Below are 21,623 nucleotides of genomic sequence, written 5' to 3' on the forward strand. Positions count from 1 at the left end.
TCTTTTCACGGGAAGCCGATCTGCTTTGTCAAACGCGCTCCAGAGAGCGAGAGAGAGGTGTCGGCTTTACAGCTGTTCGATACGCAACACCACGCCCCCTCGGACTAAAAAAGAAACGCAACTTTCACAAGTTTCTGATTGTCATTTTTTTCACTTCTGTTCAGCTGCCAAAGTGTCTAGTTTCATAATAATAATAATGATTAAAAAAAAAAACACATTTACATTTTTGGCACTCAATGTGTTTAAAAAGATTTAAAAGTATGGTTTTATTTTGTTCACATATTAGTAATGAAGATTTTGTTCAGAGGGGATATTGGATCTTGTTTAGTTTGGGAATAAGCAAATTTTAATTTTAAACTTCTGCCTTGTGTTTTCAATTCAAAGCTCAAAAAATCAGGCTGGGAATTAGACATTAAAAAATCCCTCTGACAAAAGCTTCAAAATATTGTTACTTAAAGGGACTATACAGAGTTTAAAAATGTGACCTCTAAAATCCTGCACGGTCACTCAAAAAGTTTTTATATACTCTGACATGAAAACTAAGATGTTAAGGGAGAAAACTAGCAAGAAATGTGTGTCGTGTCTCGTCTTTAAACACTAGCCTCTGACCTTTGACCAGCTCCGCTCTCTCTGTTAAAACCCACGCCATGCCTCTTTCCGTTCTGACGAGCCGGTTTGAGAACATGATACATTTACATGGGGGTTTTGCATTGCACTTGTTCCCCTTTGCATGTTCATTGTGTTTGCGAAATCACTCGTTTGCATTTGATACTTAGAGAAAGAAAAACACATTTGTCTTGTTGTTGCTGCGGCCGACGTTGGTGCACATGGGTCGACGATGAGTTACCTTTTGAAGAACACACAACTCCAGTCCAAAACAACACAATATCCAGCCCTATGAGTTGTATTTTGATTCATGCACTAACTTCCCTAAAGCGGATTCAGCATCTAAGGGGTCACCGGAGGTCATCCACGTTTCCTGGTTGGATTTGGGTTTAAAGCCAAAACCACACAGAGGCTTTCCCTACGAAGACGGCACACTCGCTGTCCATTATAGCGGCGCACAGATTAGATTAGTGCAGATTATGAAGAGAGGGGCTTCCCAAAAAGAGAGCAGCAATAACAAGGCTGAGCTGCAGAGTCAACAGCGGGATTACGGAGCCAAAGCATGCGTTTAAAGCTGGCGCTCCAGTGAACAATGGTCAACTAGTGCTGCCTCGGGATTAAGGTGGAAGTGGGAGAGAAGAGCTTGGCTAATAATAATTCAAGTGTCTTTGGATTTTGCGACAGTGAACTCTGGTGCTTTGTGGTCTTTTAATGAATATTGTTGAATGCAAATGACACAAAAAGAGAATATTCATGAGCAATCATGCATGACTACGCACTTATGATACGTAGCTGCAGTACAACACAACCTACATTACAAAATTTGACATTTTAACCAGATTTGGGCCACATCATCACAACCCAATTTAAAATGCCACAGTAGATCACAAAATAGTGCAATTATTTAGGTAATAAGACAACAAGTCTGTTTCCATGGGGTCCTATTACCTTAAAACACTGTAGTTAAAGCAGAACTGAGTAACTCATGCCCCTAGAGGCCATAAGCGCCACTGCAGGTATCGTAGCATGTTGCATTTTTTTTGCTCATTAATTGTCTGAGAGAGTAAATACTACACTGACAGAAAAGACAAAGGGACAGAGGGATATTGTACATCCAATTACACAATGGAGATCATTTTTTCCAACTCAAACTTGGCTGTGAACACTGCTAGTGTCACTAGCCAACAGTTAGCTTTGCCCGTTAGCCTGTTAGCTTCTTCTTCGCGATTCCATTAGTGTGCATTGCGCCTCCGAACCGGAGGCAGGAAAAGTTGCAAGTGTGGTTTTCAGGCCAGAGACACCAGGGGGAGATGAAAGACCCCCCAATCATCCATTAACACTTGTATTACCCCCAGAGGGAATACGGAAAGGATTTATTAATATAAACAAGTTCTTCTTTAAGACTTATACAAACATGTAATCGAGCATTATCCAATGTGCAGACAGTACATCTGATCCACTTTTGTCAAAGTAAGAGTCCCAAAAGAGCCCTGTGCAGCTGCGTTTGTTTTGTCGCGGTAAAAGCGAAAGGGAAACTGTGCGAGTGCACGGATATAAGCTCATTTGTTTAGTCACTCTGTGATTAAAGTGAATTCATGAGACATACTGAAGGTCAAAGAGGGAATATCTTGTAGAACATCTTCTGAAAACATTCCATCAATTTGCTTCATTTAGATATGGCTGTAATTTAAAGATAAAAGACACCATAGGCTGTTTAAAAGGGTTTTAATTAAAACAACCCTGAATAAGGTTTAAAGCAGAACTAAGTAACTTGTTTACCTTAATAAATCCTTTCGTAGTCCCTCTGGGGGTAATGCAAGTGGTAATGGCTGGTGTCTCTGGCCAGAAAGCCATGCTTGCAAATTGTCCTGCCTCCGGGTTGGAGTCACCAATGCACACTAATGGAATCTCGAAGAAGAAGCTAACAGGCTGACGGGCAAAGCTAATTGCGGGCTAGCGCCACTTAAACAGTATTTACAGCCAAGTTCGAGTGAAAAAATGATCTCCATTGTACAGTTGGATGCACAATATCCCTTTGTCCCTTTGTCTTTTCTGTCAGTGTAGTATTTACTCTCACGGACAATTAATGAGTAAAAAACGCAACATGCTACGACACCTGCAGTGGTGCTTATGGCCTCTAGGGGCATGAATTACTTGCTTTAAAGGATTTGTGAAATTCTCTGTATTGTCTCCCTTTATTTCTATCATGTTGACTAATCGTAAAAATCACATTTTTTTTCCTCATTGCTCATTATGCAAAAAATTTGAATCGTGACGTCCCTACTTTACAGGTAATTGACGACTAAATAAATACAGTAAAATATGCAAACAACATTGGCTTTGGTGTAATAGAAATATCAAACACTCATGTTGCCATATAATCAAGCAATAGGCCCTGTTCTATTTTTGCACTGCTTTTGGTTGAATTTCCCCAACACTTTGACAAAACCTGGCAACCCAACAGCCTCCCACTTCTGCTGTTCTGTCTTGCCTCCCGTCAGCACATCTTCATGTTTACAATTTCCACAGTAACATCTCCCATCACCAACAACAACAGCAGCACGCCCCAAAAACTATGCGCGCGGCGGCTGCACCCTCCAACGTGATTAAGTAACGTGTGGTCTGGACTCTTTCCCGCAGCCGCGATCCCTCTCCACTTTCCCGGGCGAGAACATTCCCTCTCACTAATCCGTGTTTTGAAAATACAAGTCTCGAATTAACAGTCAACAGTGGAGTTTATGACCTCGGGCTGTGAGTTTGCAATCGAATCGACATCGCAATTTGAAGGTAGAAAAAAACGAGCACAGTCAACATCAACAACATACTCTGCAAACAAAGCACCTCGTCTCCATTTGAAAACCCGAACTCGTCTGAAACGCCTTGAAGCAAATCGGCTTTTCATATTTTAGTGAAGTTTTGGCTGTTTTCTTGTGAATCTCCCCAGCAGTGGTTCTCAACTGGCGGTTCGGGACCAGTCGCAGAGCAGTTTTCAGTGGGTCGTGAGCTAAACACGCAAAACATTATATTTATCTGCTGAAAAAGTCTACAAACACCTGTGTCTAACCTGTTACTTGCCGACCACCCGATCAGTGGCTTAAGGTTAGGTTTAGGGTCCGGGGTAATGATTAGGGTTAGGTTTAGGGTCCGGGGTAATGATTACAGTTAGGAACGGCAAATGTGTGTGTTTCACCCAGATCTTAGTAAGATAAGGCCTTGGCTTTCAAATGAAGTATCACACTGGCATATAGGCTGTAAGATCTCCTGTCAATACATTGTGGATATACAAAACTCTAGCCCTAAACCTCATAACAGTGTGGGGAAAAATACCTCGTCCACACCAGAGAACCACTGTTTAACCTCTTAACCCCCACCTGAACTGAGCACATTTTCTCCAGTTTGCTATTACGCATAATTTCAAAGCTTCTTGAAAAAAAAACGTCTACATTTCGACAAAAGCGAGATGTAAACAAAGAGCAAACAAAAAAGTAAAGAGCGACAAAAATGTGACAAAATTGACCAAAACGCGACAAAAAAGTGTGACCAAAAAAAAGACAAAGTAGTTGTAGTAGTTTATTCGGTCACCTCATTCCTTAGGAATATCACAAACGTGTGATAAAAATGTGATGAAAACGTGACGAAAAAGCCACAAAGTGTCAAAAATGTGACAAAAACCTGACAAGAAAGCAATGGAAAAAAAAAAAGTGAAGACAACTTGGCGACCATGTGAGAACAAAGATTTGTTTCATGTTAATGAACATACATGGGTTTCATGTGTAAACACGCCACACCGGATTCCATCCGGAGGAAACCTATGCAGACACGAGGTGAACATGCAAACTCCACACAGAAAGGCCCCGTCCGACCGAATTGAGAACTTCTAGCTGTGAAGCACGAGCGCTAACCACTGCACTACTGTCCCGCCTCATAGGGCTGTCACCGGACCCGTGTGTACAAATAAACCTGGTTTAGTCCTACTGTGTGCTGCTCCAACTCCACTTTATTCATTTAGCACATTTTATAAATGTGGACAGTTTGCAAAGTGCTGCACAGATGTAAAAAAAAAAAAAGCAAAAAATGTATCTAGATTTAGATTAGGTTTGTATCTATTAGTAGAAGTCAAACCAAACACAACAAGAAAGCTTTTAACATGAATATAATGATGTAAAACAACATGAGATAAATGCAATCTAATACAAAAAGGATGACAGACAAAGACAACCAGTGAATAGTGGCTCTTAGTAAGACCCGTGTTTACTCCTCCTGCCGTGAGCTCCTGGCCCGTCTATACCCGAGGTGCTTTAGTCCCCGGCCTTTAGAGTTCAGAATAAGTTACATTTAGGTTGTACTGGGGAGGTCTTTGTGTAAAAAAAAAAAAAAAAACTGCGGTCCATCTGGCATCATTCACAATTGTCAGAGCCGCGAGGAGTTCAGTGCCCAAACAGAGCAGCTGCAGAGTCATATTAACAAAACATGGCAAGTGTGAGCGAACCCTACAGTCAATAACTCAAGACCACCCACTGGCACCTTTGGACCAGCGTGAAAGCGGCCTTTCCCAAACGCTGGGCTCGATCTCCACAAAACCAAACCTGTTCCTCCATCAATAAACAATAAGGGAGCTCGACGAAAGGAATCGAAATTACATTATTAGCTCGTTTCGTTTATGAGCTCAGCGGGAAACATGCAAAGAAGATTGTTTTTCTTTTCATTCAGCGGCACCTTGAGGAATGATGAGCTTAATCGACATAATGAATACAATCGAGCGCGTCATCTTCCTTTATTGGGAGGCCGAGCATCAGAAATGGCGAGGCTTGTATCGCTTGACTAAGGAGCGCGTGTTGCATCAAGGAGAGTATCCGTCCGGAGGTTTGGCCAGTCCTTTAGCCCAGAGCGAGGTGCTGCTGCTGGGCTAATGAGGCCTCCTGTGTGCCCTCTCCGATCTGAGAAGCAGTAATTTCCCACGAGACGAGGCCATTTCCAGTGCACTCCTCGGCTCTCACCTCCGACAGAGAGAGAGAGGGAGAGGGAGGGAGTAGAAGGGAAGAAAATGCTGCTGTTGTCAGTTTGCACACAGAGGGAGACAGGCTGCATGTGGTACAACAAATTCACTTTTCATTGCGATCAACCATCGGTAATAGAGCGGTTGTTTAGAGTTTAAAGAGGTTTTTCATCTTGGAGATCCTATCTTGGACCGGATTTTACCTACACTACTGTATTCCCAGAGTGTCGACATATACACAGCGTGATCCAAAGAGAAGTGGCCGCCTGGATCTAGGTTCAGCCAACACTATGAGCCTCCTGCATGACCTTGTTATTCCATCAATGCTTTTCTTCTTCCCTGATGGCATATTCCAAGATGACGATGCCAGGTTTCATCGGGCTCACAAAAGAGTGGTTCAGGAGCATGAGACCAGGGGCGGACTAGCCATATGTCCATTCTGGAAGAGCAAAGAAAAGGGCCACTGGCTCTATAGGGCCACCGGTCTGGCCTCTCAGTTTCCTCCTTAACCTCTTACTGCCCGCCTTAAAAGGAACAGGCCACCATTTTTCCATACTGAGATATGTTGTTGCCTGAGCTGAGATGATGCTCTCCTAGCATATTCCTATAGCTCCAAATGGGGGTGAAGTTAGAAGCGACCAAGCTCTTCCACGGGCACAAAGACCTGACAGGTACGTATCAACAGTTTAGGTAAGAACATATCTCAGTATAGAAAAACGGTGGCCTGTTCCTCTAACTGAGCTTTACCCAAATACATCAAAATAGCGACGAAAACGAGGACAAAATGGAACAAACTAGGGCTGAAAGATATATCGTTATCGTATCGATATTAAGATATGAACATTCAAAATATTAAAATAGAAAAAGCAAGATATAAACAATATAGATTTTCATCAATAAAACTGTACTCTTTCGTGGTTTTCATCCATAGTTATATCGTATTGTATTGATATCGAAATATCTGGCATGAATATCGAGATATGAAATTGTGTCTGTATCGCTCAGCCCTACCGTAAACATGAAAAACCAACAAAAACAAAAAAGGAACAAAACATAACGAAAACACAGCGACAAAGCTACAAAAAAGTAATTAAAAAAACAACAAAAACATGACAAAAACGTAGGTCTTAGCTTTCAAATGAGGCGTTACATTGTTGCTCTCCAGTCGAGGAGCTTTTAAATCTGGGTAAAGTCGAACTGGAGAAAAATACACTCGGTCGGTTAAAGAGACTAGATGCGAGTTGGTCATTTTAAACTCACTACTGCCACCTCAGGTCATACGTGTAACTGCAGTCTCTAATTAACCCGAATTAACACCTTTTTGAGTGACAGAGCAGGATTTTAGCGGCAGTTGTGGTGAGTAGATCTGAACTCATTCTACACATTAGGACATGGCTGGAACATGTAGGAGGAAAATACTTCATTTTAACATTTTTAAACTCCTTATAGTCCCTTTAAGGTGGGTGGTAAGATGTTAACACATGTCTATGTGGAAGTGCTGCATTTACGCTAATTTGGGCCAGACTGGTCAGAGTCCAGGGCCGTTTTTTAAGTCCCGGTCCATCCCTGCATGAGACACATGAGTCACTTTCATGCACGAACTGTCCAGATCTTTACCCCATTGAGAATCTTTGAGAAACAAGATCTCTGTGAAAAACTTAGGCAGCACTGGATCGACATTTTGACATTGCAGAAGCGGCTTTTTTACATTTCCTTTCAGGCTTCGACTTTTCTCAGTGCACTTGTTTTGCAGACCGGCTTTGGGGCTCCCCTGCAGTGCCTCTCACCTTTGGGGGAACGCTGCACTTTCCAAACTGTTATTGTTTACGAAGGCCGATAATAGAATGTGGATTTCCTTATATTTATTTGAGAGATACGTCCGAATCTAGCAGAACACTTGAACACAGAAGAATAAAGTCTAACCACCTGAAGAAGCACCTGATTTATTCTACTTCCCTCCACTTTCTTTGTTTACGTAGCATCATTCATTCTCCAAAAGGCAGCTGTTCTTCCTCTTCTTCTCTTTTTTTTCTTAACAGTTTTGTTTTCCTGCCCGCGATTGGCCGGCGGGACCCACGGTTAATAAATGGACTACTTGAGCAGGCCCAGACACACGTGCTGCGCCCGGGCCGGAGGGGGGGTGTGTGGGGTGTGTGGGGGGGGGCTTGAATGTGGCTTTTGTCCCGCGGCTGGTGTTCCAACATCCCGGACGTGAATGGAAGGAGGTCAGCCTGGTGGGGTCTGGCTGCTGGAGGGGGGGCCGGGCTTATTCAACGGAGGGCACGGGGACCCGAGCCAGAGCGGGGAGCGGGGGGGTCCCCCCTCCCTCCAGAAAGCGTACTCCTCCCTCCCTCCCCCCCTCCAGAAAAAAAATAATAACTCTCTGTCTGCTTTTGGTGAGCGCCAGATCGATGGAGGATTCAACCGGCGGTGATTAGGAGCGCGTGGCTCTGAGTGAACGGGATACAGGCTAATTAGGGAGATACAAGAGGCTAAACAAGGACTAAACGGGACCTAAACCGGGGGTACAAGCACTAAACCAGGCATAAAGAACTGAGCCAGGACGCCCCAAAGATCCAACACGCTGTTTAGGATTTATTCACATTAGTTGTGGAGTAAACTGATTCCTAACTTCTTCTCAGTGATGAGTTTAGAAGCACGTTTTCCAAGCACTAAAACAGGATTAACTAAACACCAGCTAAACCAGGACTAAGCAACTAGACAAGAAGGACTAACCGAGGATTAGGACTAAACCCGCGCTAAACCTGGAATGAAACAAAGACTAAACCCTCTCCTGGAGTGACTGAGCACCTCCACCAACAGTGATTAAAAGCAAGTGGCTGCAGGGAAATGAGGCAGATACAGGGACTAAACCACAGAGTGTACACCAAGACTAAATCAGAGGTTTGAATCAACTCGGTTTAACCTCTTAACCCTCCGCCTTAACCGAGCATATTTGCTAATGTTTGGATTTACCCAAATCTAAAAGCTTCTTGATTGGAGTTAACGGTCTATAGGATAGTGTAAAAACTGATCAGAGATTTTTCCTCTCATTGTTGCTGCGTTGTCACTTTTGGAACATGTTTTTGCTGCTTTTTTTGGTCATGGTTTTATTTGTGCTTCTGGCACACTTTAGTTGATTTTTTTTTAAATGTTTTTTTGTGCTTTTTATTGCTTTTTAATGTTTTTTGACACTATTTTGATGCTTTTTTCACATAGTTTTTATGCTTTTTTATACTATTTTTTACAATTTTTTGAAGCTTTTTAAACACTTTTTTAACTCTTTTTTAAATATTTTTTATGCTTTTTTCACACTTTTCATGCTGTGAAAAAAGCATGAAAAGTGGTCTTTGCGGTGGTCTTTTTCCCACCGCTTTTACATAAAAATATCAAAAAAACAAGTTTAACACTTGTTTTTTGCACTTTTTTTTATATTTTTTATGTTTTTTTTACACTTTGACGATTTTTTACACTTATTTTACACTTTTAAAAAAAAATATGTAATGCTTTTTTACCAAATTTTCCCCCCACTTTTTAAAATATTTTTTAATGCTTTTTAACACCTTTTTTTATACACTTCTTTAACACTTTGACACTTTTTTTTACACTTTTGATGCTTTTGTGTCCACATTTATTCTTTTTTTTTCGGTGTTTGTCATGTTTTTGCAGCACTTTTGCAGCTTTTCCATCGCTGTCGACTCACTTTACTGTCGCTCTTGTGACAGTAAAGAGATGATAGAAACACCATTATCCCGTAATTGAAATGTAATTGTAATATTATCGTGATGTTTTTTGTCTCTATTCCAACCCCTTTTTCAAGACACTTTTACTGTAGATTCGATTAACGCCAAACAGCAGACAAAGTGCTCGGCTCATGCGGGGGCGAAGAGGTTAATCCCGAGTGTGTATATTTACACCCGTGAGTTTATCTGCGCTGAAACAAAGGACCGGGACGGGGCTGCGTTCGAGGCCCGTCCTCAAGTGAACGTGATCCGTGCTAATTGGAAGAGGCTAAAGGGCTAAGTGTCTCCCTCTTCTGAGCTGCTCTGTCGGCTTTGGACTGGAGTCGAGATGATAGAAACACCATTATCCCGTAATTGAAATGTAATTGTAATATTATCGTGATGTAATGTAACCGGAGCGGGCCAGAGTTTCAATCAGATCAGACAAGCGAGAAGAAGAAGAAGAAGACGCCGCAATCCAACATGGCTGACGACTTTGAAACTCCTGGACGTATGTATTCACCAAATGAGTTGCTTTATCTGACAAGAAACGTGGCTGTGATTAGATCGAAAGTTCCGGATTGCAGGGGAAAAAAATGGAGATTAAGCTTCTCCACACTCTGTAAAACGCACCCTAATGGCGATTTCCCCCCCACGGCGGTTTTAAATGTCATGAGCCGCGGCCCGTTTCTCGGACTTTAGATATATCTTTAGCAGCTGAGCGCCACTTGCTCCCGGCAGCAACAGTAAGTCAAAGCAAACAGCAGTGGATTATATGTCATGCAATGTACACACACACGGACTCGACGCCCGGACCTCAAAGAAGGGAGAGAAGAGACGGATCTGGGCTTGAAAAAAAAAAAAGAAATCTGCCCCAGAGAAGAAGAAGGAGAAGCTATAGATTTGACAGTGCAGTTCAGGGGGAAAAGTGCTGCTAAAACTGATGCTTCTGTTGATTACGAACAATGAAAGATGCTCCAATTCTTCACTGGGATGAGTTTATATTACAAGCGTTTCACAACTTCCAGGGAGGGCAGTCCTCTCCCGGTGATGTAAACAACAACAACGAGCAGCAGCGACTAAGGCTGGACGAGAGATGCAAAGGTCTTGTTCCCACCGCTTTCACTGTGCACGGAAGACAGACTCGTTCAAACCACTTAATGTGAGTCTTACACAAGCACATTTTCTCCAGTTTTGCCTAAATCTAAAAGCTTCTCGACACGGAGCTTACGGTGCAAGGTCTCGTTTGAAAGCCAAGGACTACAAAACTCTTGTCACGTTTTGGCCGCATTTCGTTTTATAGTGGAATGCAACTGTGTATCAAATGTGACTAAAAAAAAAGCATCCATAACGGAAGAAAACGTGATGCTTTTTTAATGCTTTGACACTTTTTACGTTTTTTATTGCTTTTTTACACTTTTCTGATTTTTTTTAATGCTTTTTCACACTTTTTTTTTTACACTTTGACACTTTTCTGAAATTTTTCATGCTTTTTTACACTTTTTTGTTGTTGTTTTTTATTTATTTTTTACACTTTTTTGACACTTTGATGCTTTTTTATTTTCAAAGGTGACTAAAAAGCATGATGCTTCTTTAATGTTTTTCTACACTTTTTTTTACACTTTTTAAATGTTTTTATTTTTATTTTTTGGATGCTTTTTGGACGCTTTTTGACACTTATTGGATTTTTTTTTTGTACGCTTTTTTTATGCTTTTTTAATGCATCAAAATGCATTAAAAAAGCATAGGAAAAGTGTCAAAAAAGCATGAAAAAAAATCATGTTTTCTTTTCTGACATGCTTCGGTCACATTTGCGTTGCACTATGAAACGAAATGCGGCCAAAATGTGACCCAAAAGCAACAGAAACGACTAAAACATGAACACAAAAACAAAGAAGAAGCTTAGATGAGTTTTGTCGGTCTTAGCTTTCAAATGAGGCGTTGCACTGGCCTATAAACTGCAAGCTCCAAGCCAAGATTTGGGTAAAACTGACGAAAACGTGCTTGTTTAAGACGGGTTAAAACGAGTCTGATGCAAGGCTTCACACGGAAGAAGACGTCTCGATCCGTTTTGTAGGTCTTAGCTTTCAAATGAGGCGTTACACTGGCCACATAGGCTGCAAGCTCCACTCAAGGCGCGTTTAGATTTGGGTAAAACTGAAAGAAAACGTGCAGAAAACACCAGACGACACAGGTTCCACACCACATTTACCGAGGCCAAACCAATAAATCGCATCGCATCTTAACATTGACTCGAACGCGTGAACTTATTCCGCTTGTCAAATCGCGAACCGACGCTGCCAAAAAAAAAAAACGTGCATCCCAGCTCGCGCACCTCGCACCCTCTCCTTCCACCACCATGTGCTCCCCATCCATCCCCAAAACAAGCCCCACACGCCGTGCACCTCCAACCCGCGCGGGGGGAAAGAGAGACACACACACCACCGGAGCGCGGCTTGACTCATCCAGCCTCTCCTCCTCTCCTCTCCTCTCCTCTCCTCTCCTCTCCTCTCCTCTCCTCTCGCCCTCCTTCTCCTCCTCCTCTCCCCGCGGAGCCAGCACAAATCAAGGCGACATCTGCTCCCGGCCAAATGCACAACACGCGTAGAAAAGCGCTTCGCACACAATGGGGGCGACGTCGTAGTAAATAACCGATCTCCCTCTTGCTGCTACTGCCTGCCTGCGTGTGCGTGTGTGTGTAAAAGCCCGAACCAAAAGCGTGTGTCCGTGCCAATAAACGAAGTGCCTAATCCGTGCGTAAAAGCGGCAAGCGGATCGCAGACAAAAAAAAAAGTGCACGGACACACGCGTAAAAAACACACAAAACGCTCCATCTCGTTCACGTTAGGAGGGGATAAGCAAGTTTGTCCTCTTTTTTGTTTTTATGTGTGCGCGTGTGTTGATAGACTTACCGGTTTATGCGTGCGTAAAAGAAAGTCCCCCCCCCCAGGTCTTTCGTCCGCGCTGGGTAAATCTCTCGCTATTCCTGTCCGCGGCCACTGAAACAAGCGGCGGGCGAGTAACTGAATGAGAGTCGGAGCGAGCGCAGTAAGTTGGAGTGTCAAATTACATCGGATATTCTATTACCGAAGGGAGACGCACACGGCGCTGTGGTGGTATAGTGTGGTAGTGGTGGTGGTGGCGGCGGCGGCGGAGAACGCGGCTGCTCGCTGCTTTTTTGCCCCGGCTGCCGACAAAACGCGCGGTGGATTTCTCTCTTTTTTTTTCTTTTTTTTTCCTCCTCGTTACTCAAATGGGAAGAGGAAGGAGCTGTGATGATGGTGAGGAGGACCCGGAGGGGGGGTGGTGGGGGGGGGGGGAGCGGGGATGGGAGGGGAGGGGAGGGAGAGACGCAGAGCCCGGAGTGGAGTAGGGAAGGACAAAAAAGGAAAAAAAAAAGTGGTGGAATCAAAGGGAGAGTCATGTGTGTGTAACCGCTGGAGAGGCTGCAGGTCTACCGCATTGTGGAGAGCGATCGTTGCGCACGGCTTTCGCGACACGCGCTGGGGGGGGGGGGGGGGGGAGAGGGGGGGGGGGGGAGCAGCCATTACGTCCAGGGACAGGGATGTGTCTGGTGCGATTGCAAAAAAAAAAAAAGACAAACATAAACACAAAAAGGAAAGTTTCAGCATTTCTTGGGGTAGTTGTATGAAAAATCCCACCATGTTCTTTATAGAATCTGAATCTATTTATCGACATAAAAAAAAAAGTGTGACCCCCGACATTTCCTCCTGTTCAGCTTTACCCAAATCAAAAGGTTACAGCCTATAGGCCAGTGTAACGCTTCATTTGAAAGCTAAGACCGACAAAACGTATCTGAATGGATCTTTTTCATTGCGTTGTTGCGGTGTTGTCGCAACCTTTTTTACTGCTTCTCTGTCGCTTTTTTGTCACTTTTTCATTGCGTTTTTGTCACGTTTTTCAAGAAGCTTTTAGATTTGGGTAAAGCCAAACTGGAGAAAATATGCTCGGTTCAGGTGGGGGTTAAGAGGTTTAGTAACATTTGAACATGATAAAGAGTAATTCAAAGGCTTGTCCCCATTTGGTGACACTTTACATGAAGTGGAAAGGCTGCTCGTAAAGTATTAATAAGGTATTAATCTCTTAACAAAGCACATTTTCTCCAGTTCAGCTTTACCTGAATTTGAAATCGACTCATTTGAAAGCTAAGACCTACAAAACTGATGTAAGATTCTTCCTTGCATTGTCCATAGATATAAATAAAGGCTAGATGTCTTAAGGCAGAGTCACTTCCGGCATAACGGGCAGCCATCTTGCCACAGTGAAGCTTTCTGGCGAGCTAAGTAAGTGAGTGATTAGCACGAACACAAATCCTCATATCTTGTTCAAATCTTCACAGATTTACAAACTGTTTGGTTTCTGGCAAACGTTTTTAACGTGGTTATAATTCTGAATGCTGGAACATGTTGAAATAAGGATTCTGTAGAAAATTGAGCAAGTTATGGTTATTTAAACAAACATGCACCATTAAACACAATGTTATGAGTGAGCGAGCTCCCTGTGGCAAGATGGCCGCCGTGTGCAGACGTCGCCCTCCATTGGCCAGCAGCGCATATGAGACATCTAGCCTTTAACCAGAATGCTCGTTCTAGCCACTCCAGCAGAGGGCACTGACATAAGAAGAGGTCAGAATATGAACAACACATTATACAGCCACGTTAATAATGAATACAGTCAAGTTGAGGCTTTGAGCAGATCGGCTACCAGTTAGTTACTCACTCTACATTTAAAATAAAAATTATACAGCGAGCTCAAATTAATTACTAATATCCAATATACATTTACTTTAACATGTTTAAACGTCAACTCATTTACTACTACTTTTTTTTTTACAGGCCCGGACGAAATTACCTTGAAAATGACGTAAGCCACATTGTCCCAATTCTGCCATTTTTTGCACGCTTGTAATCTGCGCACTCGAACCCTTGCGTGCACTGTAACAAGTGCACGCTAAATTCCGATTAAGGTCGTAACATGAAATAAAGTGATATAATTACTAGGAGACCTGAAATTTTCATCATTTACCCTCTATTCCATGTAAGAAGTACATTTTCAAGAGAAAATTATGATTAATTGCTTTTCCATTTTACAGCAACATGGTTCTGTTCCAATAACAGGGTTTTGCAAGTACTGACTAACTTTACATGATGCCAGTAATGATTATTTGTGGTCCTGTTGTGCTCACGCTCATTCTGAAGTGTCCATTATAAGATTCTGTCACATTTATTAGGATTTGCCAGTTTTGAATAATATAGGCTTAGCATTGGCTTTACTTGCTTTTCTCTTTATCCAGTACATGGAAATCCAGTACAGAAATCTAACCACACTGATGAAGAGTTTGAGGAGTGAGCTTTGACGGTGATTTACAAATATCCTCTTCCTCCTGCTGTGAGTCTGCAGAACCTGCTGCATGTACAGAGTCTGTGGAACCTTCTGAGACACTTCAGCTCCTCGGCTTCATCGGCTCAGTACAGACTAATCCACCTGTTTGGACTGATGTGAACGATAACTGCAGAAATAGAGATTTTCTATCATTGATTTCACCAAAAATTGTAAGTGTTTTGAACTGTGTTAATTCTAAATAAATTGACTTGAAAACTACACTTTGTTTTGCTTTATAACAACATTTTATCTTGTACTAAATTTGTAGAACTTCAGTAATGGGAATAACAAATAAACCATAAAGGGAACAGGAATATTCCAGTAACCATTACTAAGAATAGTAGTACAGGTTAAGGCCATGTTTAAGTAAGAAAAGCAATCAGTACTTGGAATTCCCAGTTGTCAGTACTAACATGTCTAGTAATCAGAACTTGCATCATAAGTAATGAACACTGTGAAAGCCGTCTTAATCATACTAGGGTTACTAGTAATCATAGCTTAACATTGGGAGTAATAATTATGCATCAGGTTTACAACTTATTCCAAGTAAGCGCAATGAGTTGGAATTTACAGTGTGCACACTTCATAGAGGAGCGTAGGGTGCAGTGTGGGTATTGGGACAGGGCCTTAGAAGGGCTCAATGAAGGGCTCCTTTCCAGGGGTCCAGGCAACATGGCACGGGTCTCTGTGCTGGTAAGGTGCTATGACCTCAGCAACCACACGCGTCCCAGTGGAGCAGCCGACTTGCCCTCAGACTGGCCTGGACCCCTGGTGGACAAGACCAAACAAAACAATGAGACAATGTTACAATGAAGAAATTGCCCATTCAACTAATACATCTTCATTCATAATAAAAGTTTGCAATAATGTGAAGAAGCATGAGTGAGGCTACAGACCTGGTGGACAAGACCAAACAAAACAATGAGGGAGAGCAAAAGGTGCACAGGTGTTTTTATGCTTAAAGTCCCGCCCATAAAAGCTGCCCACTTAACTTAAAAGACACGGCCACTGGCCCAATGCAAATAAAGAAACATCCACAAAAGAAAATCACACCCAACTTGAAGTGGCTGTAAGGGAGATCCATCATAACCTTTTACAGCAAAAAACAAAAACGCCCATCTTAGCTTTCAAATGAGGAGCCTGGAGAAAACGTGCTGTGGGTTAAGAGGTTAATACACTGCATTTCATCGACTGTTTCTCGACCTCTAATCTCACCAGTTAAAACAGGCTCCGCTTTGGTTTGCTCATTCAAACACAAGACAATCAATCGCTTCATTTTAAAATCAGCTTTTATTGGAGCTCGGCGTCATCGTTATTCAATTCAGAACAAACACATCTATTATTAACAGCAGCAGCAGCTTCATCCATCAGAAGCTCTTAGAGGAGTAATCACGGGGCGAACAGGTTAAAGGCACTTAGACGGCGATCCGTATCCGGGTTTTACAGGTCACCGCAGCCTGACAGAGACAGCCCAATAACAAAGGCATGTTTCACAGCACACAGCGGCGGCGGCAGTGGCAGTGGTGGAGGTGGAGGTGGTGGGAGAGACAGGAGCGCTGCAGGGATTTATGGCTTTTTTATGGGAGCCCAATCTTGAGGATCGGTTCAGTTCAAAGCACCGCTGAGTGGACGACGTGCCCCATTTTCATATTTAACTTAACGACTTAACCCCCGGGGCGCATTTTCTCCACTTCGGCTTTACCCAAATCTAAAAGCTTCAAAAAAGTGCTGAAAACGAGGATGAAAATGCAACAAAAGAGCGGCAAAAACACAGTTAAAAAGTGACAAAAACACGAGAAAAAAAGTGATAAAAACGTGACCAAAAAATGTAAAAAAATAAATAAAAAATTCAATATTACAAATAATTCTCCCATTATGCAAAAGTGTCTGGAAAACGCGACCAAAATGTGACAGAAAAGCAAGACAAAAGTGACAAAAAGGTGATGAAAACACGACGGAAAAGCAACGAAAGAAGTGATGAAGAAGCCACATAAAAGGAACAAAAAAGAAGAATGAAAAGAGTGACAAAAGCAATAAAAAAAGTTGTGATAAATACTATTTTCAATGTCAAAATCTCAAATCCAAAGCAATCAGAGCGGCTGTTTCAGTGGCAGAGGCGAGCTGCAGGTGAAAACATTAACTTTTCACGCTCCGGGCGTAAATTAACTTTTTAGATTTCCTCTTGGTTTTATTGTCAGAATATTTGATGATGTTTTTCCCGGTAATGAGCCAGAGATTCATACCGGCCCGTTCTTATTCATTCACAAATATTGACATGTTTGCTGTCCATGCGTAGGACGAAAAGTGACTTATATGACGATCCTAATCCAAACATGGTCATTTACTTTTTAGGGAACAGCCGCCGATAAAGGGGCTAGATGTAAGTTGCCCATTTTATACTCACTACTGCCACCTCAGGTCATACATGTAACTGCAGCTTCTATATTAAGCTCGTGCATGACGGCACTTCAGACCCGAAGTAACACCTTTTTGAGTGACAGTGCAGGATTTTAGAGGCAGTTGGGGTGAACAGGTCTGAGCTCATTCTACACATTAGGACATAATTGGAACATGCAGGGGGAGTAAAATACTTAATTTTAACATTTTGAAACTCTGTATAGTCCCTTTAAAGACAGGAGAAATATACAAGGCACGTTTTCTCATAACAGTTTTCTTTACATTCTTACAACAGCTTTTGTAGCTCCTACAGACGCCAAACCTTCCAGTCTTGTCCTTATCAATATTTATAAAGGGATTTTTTAGCTTTAGCTTTTAAGCTGCAAAAAACAAGGCATAATTTTTGTTTATGATAGATTTGAACACTTATAAATAGCTTATTAAAAAACTAAAAGGTAACACTTTATTGTACACTACCCTTGATACATTGCACCAAACTAAATTTAGTACAATATAATGTGCTCTGTAAAAATCTGTAATAACGTGTACTTATGGGTTAAATACACAATGGAATAATATGTATTTGTAGTTTGTAAGTACATAAGACATAACTCCAACCCTTAAGCCCTAAGTCTAAGGGTCTCGTGTCCTATTAAATTATGTACCTACAAAGTACTTATACAAGTTATTCCATTGCGTATTTAACCCATAGGTACAAGTTAGTACACATTGTTACAGTGCACATTACATTGTACTAAATTTAGTTCAGTACAATGTATCAAGGGTAGTGTAAAATAAAGTGTTACCAACTAAACATATCCCAATGCCGCGACACAACGATCTTTCACCAAAGAAAAAAAAAGAGTGGAAAAAGAGTGGTGCGCACTGATTGGGTGCTGCTGCCGGATGCTCTCTCATCGAATGCAATTTCTCCATCTGTGAGATCAATAAAGTATCATCTTATCTTATCTTATCTTATCTTATCAAATCTGCTCTGAAAAGAATCTTTGTAATTCATATTTCAACAGATTAAAACCTTAAACCTGGCTCTATGCGTTATTTATATTTAAGGGCTACACTGTAGGTCAGACACCGCGAGTCACAGTAACATGACAATAAATAGTGAGTTCTTTATTATCTGTAAAAAGGCTGAGACCTTATTGCTCTTCAGTCACAAGCTGAGAAGTGAAGAGGGAAGTCATGGAAATGCTGCATTAGAACATTACACTTCTGCTGGATGTAACAATAAAAGATTGAAATTCAAGTTTTCCTTAGTAGTAAGTATGAAAAATCCTGGATATATTTAAAATGTTGATTATTAATGACTCTCATTCTACAAAAACAAACCTTTGTCATCTGTATCTGCTGTAGAGTCATGATTGTCCCAGTTCCTCTGAGTCATGGTGCAGCAGGACTGATGTGGACAGATGTTACAGAAGAGGCTCATGAGGTTCATTTCCTCAACAGTTACTAGAGTAACTATTTTCTCCAAAGTAAAAGTAGATCTACCACAGTCCTGTCCACATCTGTCATGGTCCACCATGACTCAGAGGAACTGGGACAAACATGACTCTCCAGCAGCTACAAATGACATTAGTTTGTTTGGTTTTTTTTTTAGAATGAGAGCAAATAAACACATTTTTTGATTAGATACAGGATTTTCCAATATTTATTTTTGTAATTGTAATAATAACTTTCCATATATTATGTTTTTACAACATATGTGAGTTTCTGAAAAATATATATCTCTTAATCCAGCAGAAGTCTGAAGTTCTGTCTAAAGCAGACTCTCCATGACTTCCTTCTTCACTCCTCAGTCTGTGACTGAAGAGCAATGAGGCCTCAGCCTTTTTACTGGAAACAAAGAGCACACTGCATTTGGCGTCATGTTACTGTCACTCACGGTGTCTGACCTAAAGTCTAACTCTGAAGAAAGTCAATTCACAGTTGATTCACACTGAGAAGGTTGGAAGGGCGCCCCCCTGTGTCCAGTGGCGTCCAACTGCCCGGACCAAAACTGGCCCCCGATCGGGTGCCGTTAGGATTGAAGAGGTTAATTCACTCAGGCCAATGTAGTTTCTGTGCCTTTATCAATGAAATCACTTACAAAAAGTGAATTAACTGAGGAGAGTAACACAGTCCTCCCTCCCTCTGAAACACTGCGTATCCAACCTTTAAACACCATCATCCCTCACAGCCCGATCTCCGCCCCGCAGCTCGCCCGTCCCTTTAGCCTCCCTGCACCGGTGGGCCGGTCCTGCTCGGGTCCCTGCCTCTCCTCGCCCCGTGCGTCTGCCCCAGCTGTCTGCAGTCAGGACGGGACGGGGAGGCGGGGGCAGGGACGGACGCCGCGGGACAATAGGCTCCATTTGTCCTGCTCAGAGGTGACAGGAAGCATTGATTTCAGCCTGTTCCAGCCGTGTAAGCCATCCCCGAATTGGCTAATGTGTGCGCTGACAGAAGGTCGGCAAATTTAAGTAATTGCGGGAGTTGAAGCGCATTCAATTTGCCTATCCAATCACAAAGCGGGGGCTGAAAAGCGACGTTACTCGTATTATGGGTGTAATGAGCATTTAGCTACAATGAATTTAGAAGAGAAAAGGATGTAGGTCTGTTCCTTAGACGACATCCATCACCGAACCATAGACGACCATTTAAAACAGCATAACACATGTAAACAATGGGCAAACAGTAGGACTTGGTGTTATTTCGGACAGTTATTGTAGCGGGGATGAATGATTTCAAGTAGATACGCTTTTTTGCCAAATTAGATCCATTTAACCTCCCACTGTTACAACTTATGAAGACCACGTTCACATGCAGAGAGTATTTACAGGCCAATGTTCACCAGCCGTCAGTGACACGTAGATTTGAGTGTCATCTGCATAGTTGTGGTACGACACATTGTTGCTGTTTATTAGCTGACCCAATGGAAGCATGTACAAGTTGAATAATGGAGGTCCCCGGATTGACCCCTGGGGGACTCCACACTGAAAATAGAAAGGCCTGTTTCAAATGACAGAATGCAGTTAAAGCGATGCTAAAATGCTAATCTTTCAAGATAAAGGTGGTCATCTCAGATTCCCGCAGGCGCTCCGGTTTCTCCAACAACTAAAAACATGAACAACGGGGACTACACTGCGACCAGGATGAAAGGGAGCGCGTTCGTGAGTGCGAGAACAGGACAGCAGATGAAATTCAAGCATTTGCTTCAATCTGAAGGTCATGTGAGTTCATTGACATCCACCGTCGCCACCAAACAAGGTAACTTTATTAAATCTAAGAACAACAAAAATCTCGGTTGAGGAGCTCAGTTACCCAGGAGGAGCTCGGAGTAGAGTCGCTGCTCCTTCATGTCGAAAGGAGCCAGCTGAGGAGGCTCGGGCATCTGTTCCGGATGCCTCCTGGCCTGGTGTCACCTCGGGGTCCCCCCAGAACAGCTGGAGGAGGTGTGCGTGGATCGGGAAGTCTGGGTATCTCTGCTGAGTCTGCTGCCTCCGCGACCCAGTCCTGGATAAGCGGAAGAAAATGGATGGATGGATGGAACAACAAAAGCAACAAAAACAACATTAACAAATCATCAGGGTTTGGTTCACATTAGCCTCTTTATTCCCACATAAATGTCTGCTTTTACAAAATAAACTTTGGATTAATAAAACAAATTTTACTCAGACAAAAAACATCAGAGCCTTTAACTTTCAATGAATTGGTTTGTTTGCTGCCAATGGAATGATTTTAACCTCTTGCCCCCCGCCTTAACCGAGCACATTTTCTCCAGTCCAGCTTTACCCAAATCAAAAAGCTTCTTGACTTGAGAGTCTACAGCCTATAGGCCTGAGTAAGGGTCGTAGAGTTTTTGTCACTCTTTTCAGTCATGTTTTTGTCACTTCTTTATTGTGTTATTGTTGCTTTTCCTGCATGTTTTTATAGCTCTTTTGTCACTGTTTTGTCTATTTTTCACTTTTTTCAAGAAGCTTTTACATTTGGGTAAAGCCAAACTGGAGAAAATGTGCTCGGTTCAGGTGGCGGGTTAAGAGGTTAACAGATCAATGCAGAAAAATAACAGCAATAACAAATAAATACGTACAATTTAAGCCAAACACATTAAAGGGATATTTAATTATTTTTGACATAGGGCCTCATTTCCTAGTTATCCACAGCGTAGCTAATTTCTGGAGATATTTTTTTTTGTAATGTATGCAGTTCTTCTGTTTGAAGAGTTTCGTGGCGCTAGGCTAGTGCATTTCTATGGTATCAGCTAGCTTGCATTAAAAACAATCTGACCCGCTCCACAGAGCACCTGAGGCAAATCACTTATAACACCAGTGTCGATAGAGTAATTTTAACCATTTTGCATTTAAAAGAACTTATTTTTGAGCAGCATTTGCTTTGTGGTTGTATAAGCTACGCAGCGGCGGAGTGATCTGCAAGAAAATAGTCCCTCAAAATGCGATCATTCATGTGATGCAAGGTCAGTTATATTCCAAAAAATACTCTAT

General features: G+C 42.2%; 1 long non-coding RNA gene across 1 annotated transcript in view; it reads left to right on the forward strand.

Moving 5' to 3' along the window:
• Positions 1 to 7,015, forward strand: part of LOC306978668 — a 428,827-nt gene extending 421,812 nt beyond the window's left edge. The window contains exon 3 of the long non-coding RNA XR_013793904.1: positions 6,929 to 7,015. This is a non-coding gene — a long non-coding RNA (uncharacterized lncRNA). The remainder of the gene's footprint in view (positions 1 to 6,928) is intronic.
• The last annotated feature ends 14,608 nt before the right edge of the window (positions 7,016 to 21,623 follow it).

This window comes from Gobius niger (assembly GCF_951799975.1).
Source record: "Gobius niger genome assembly, chromosome: 19".
NCBI lineage: Eukaryota > Metazoa > Chordata > Actinopteri > Gobiiformes > Gobiidae > Gobius > Gobius niger.